We start from the raw sequence: 3058 nt of genomic DNA, 5'->3' as shown, positions 1-3058 counted from the left end.
GAATTTTATCTCACAATTCAGACTGTATTAGCCTATTTGATTTCTGAATTAAAATTCTTGTGATGAATAATCTACATTTGTACAGTCGATGTGCAGCACTTTAAATCCCGTCAACTTTTTTTTTCTAACACCAGCACTTCCACAACTATGCCCATGTTCCTGACTGCTATATACAAAACCATTTATAGCATTTATATCTATTTTTCAGCTGGGTAGTGATAGTCGCCCTAAATGCAGCTTTAATGTGGGCTCTGATTCTGAATGAATGCCGCTGCTGAACTGTGTGAATAAATAAAGGGAACTGAAATCTAAAGAATACACTTGGTTTTGATGTACCGGTGAATTCCAGCTGAAAGTGGAACATTGCTGCCATCATGGGAAATTAATGTAGCCTAGGCCTATTGTAAGTAGCTTTCAATTCCTTGTTCTTTTGTTGAACATATCCCCCACTAGATTCCCCCACCCCCACACAGATTTTGTCCTGTAGAAACCTATATGGTGGAAACCGATACGCCCTCTCAACCACAAAATGTTTGAGTCACTTCTATGGAAGTAAATCTGTGCCATCGGATTATGAAAATAAAAAGGCATTTATTTTTCAATGTTAAAAATTCAAAATCAAATATTCAACGTTAAAAAATTCTGAGTGGGGACGTTGATTACGTTGAAATTCAAATCCAGATACGTTATTTCTATGCACAAATATTCAGTGCTTAGAATTCAATGGCTTTTTTTTTTTCAAAATCCGATGGCACGGATTTACTTCCATACACTTCTCCTTCGTCATTCCCCATATAGTGTTCATGATATAGTGCACTATATAGGGAATGAACAAACGAGAATTCGGACACTACGCTGAACATTTCTAAACGTCATTTGCGTCAGTAAATGCGCTGGGTATTTGTGTGACGCAGACAGATGCGCCCACAGCATGTAAACAAACCGGGCACTCACAAGGAAAGCTGGAGGTTGTACTGATGTTGAATGTTACATTTCCTTGTTCAAATTTTTTTTAATTTTTTTTTTTTTAATTTAATTAACATTTTCTATGTTAAATCCCAAATAAATTGTTGACATTTCTATACGAAAGCCGGACACTCCATCATTAAATGTATTCGTTTTCGCGGTTATTCAGCTTCTTTTTCGCCTCCGGAAAAACACGAGCCGCATTGCATTGTGGTATACGGGAGTAACATGTAGGGTCGATCGTATGTACACTCAAATTTGGGGTATTTTAAGCACACTATATAGTGCATGAAATTAACCACTGAGAATTCGAACACCACTACAAAATGGCGAGCACCCTATATAGTGCACTATATCCCTGATAGGGAACGATGTCGAACACAGCTATGGTCTCACGCCGAATGCGCGAGACTTGAGAGCCCTGTTACCGGTATATTATCCCGGTGGTGACAGTCGCAGTTCAGCAAAAGGGGCGTAGAAGAAAAAGGGGGCCGGTTGTCGGCGGTAATGGTTGTGGAACTGTGCAGCGCCGTATGACGAATGTATTAAATATGCAAATTGTATCGGACCTGACTGGAAAGTATTACCCGACACAGTGGCGGGTGAAGTGACACAATTCACCCGCCACCATACAAATCCACCCGCAAATGGCGTGTGACGGGTGTTCATTTCCATCCCTGGTATACATGATGTCGATTATAGAGGACTTCACCAACTCTTGTATTCCACGGAGAGCCAGAGAGCTAACGTTATGCATCGTACATATTTATAATTCGAAATTCGTCCCAGCCTTTATACCACAGATACTCTAGGGTCTATAGCATATAACCGCGTTGTCTGATTACAGTTTAATTAATTTTTCACTATTTACCAGCTCTCCTTTTGAAGACCGAATCCCCGCGCCATTCGTTTCAAGGGGAATCGCGACGATACTTTCAACATAAAGTGTGCGTATTTATAATTTGAAATTCCTCCCAGCCTTTATACCACAGATACTATAGGGTCTAGAGCAGGGGTCACCAACAACAGCGCCCGCGGGCACCAGGTCGCCCGCTAGCACCATATGAGGCGCCCGCAGGCCTGCTCTAAACATAGCACAACTCATTCTTGAACAACTCTTTCCCACCTTTTTTAAGTCATTGTTGATAATTATCGTGAGATATCATTAACATGATCAGTGTCTTCACATATAGATGATTATCATTAAACATTAATAATAATATATAACTAAAGGCAAACTGAGCAAATTTGTTATTTCAGAAGTGTATCAAACTCGGTGCCCTTCGTATGACTCAGTACCCATGAAGAAGCTCTCAAAAAGGTTGGTGACCCCTGGTCTAGAGCATATAACCGCGTTTTCTGATTACAGTTTAATGCATTTTTTACAATTTACCATGTCTCGTTCTGAAGGCTAAACAGACAATCAGAATCGAGTATTCCCCCAGACCGTGGTATAAATATTAATACGCCTCAATCGAAATACAATTCTCTGATCTGTAGAATTAATTTATTAACGTGATTTTCTCAGTGAGACCGAGCTGGACCATTATTCATCTCTTTTCCAGATATTTTAGATTTTCACCGTGGTAACGGTTCAGTATCGAGTATCAAGGTATTTTCGGGCAGGTATCGTATCGAAGTCATAATTTTGGTATTGTGCAACACTAGTATGCGCATCAGATCTGTGCTCCTCCGTTTCATGCCCCGGCCACCCTCGCCTGGGACTTTTGCCGTTTGGTGTGATGAGCATGGGTCCTTGTCTGAGCCGTTGAGCAGACTGCCCGCAGTCGTTCATCTAGCGCAGTTGCTTCAACTAATTCCCAAAGTGTTTTGTTCTAACCCTTTCTCGCATAACTTACTTATTAGTCCGTCCGTCCGTCCGTCCGTCCGTCCGTCTTCCCCCCCCCCCCCCCCCCCCCCCACACACACAAATAAACAAACGCGCGCGCGCGCACACACGCACGCACACACACACACACACACACACACACACACACACACACACACACACACACACACACACACACACACACACACACACACACACACACACACACACACACACACACACACACACACACACCCTCTCCCA

Source organism: Gadus chalcogrammus, chromosome 9 (assembly GCF_026213295.1).
Source record: "Gadus chalcogrammus isolate NIFS_2021 chromosome 9, NIFS_Gcha_1.0, whole genome shotgun sequence".
NCBI classification, from domain to species: domain Eukaryota; kingdom Metazoa; phylum Chordata; class Actinopteri; order Gadiformes; family Gadidae; genus Gadus; species Gadus chalcogrammus.
This window is presented reverse-complemented; position numbering follows the sequence as displayed.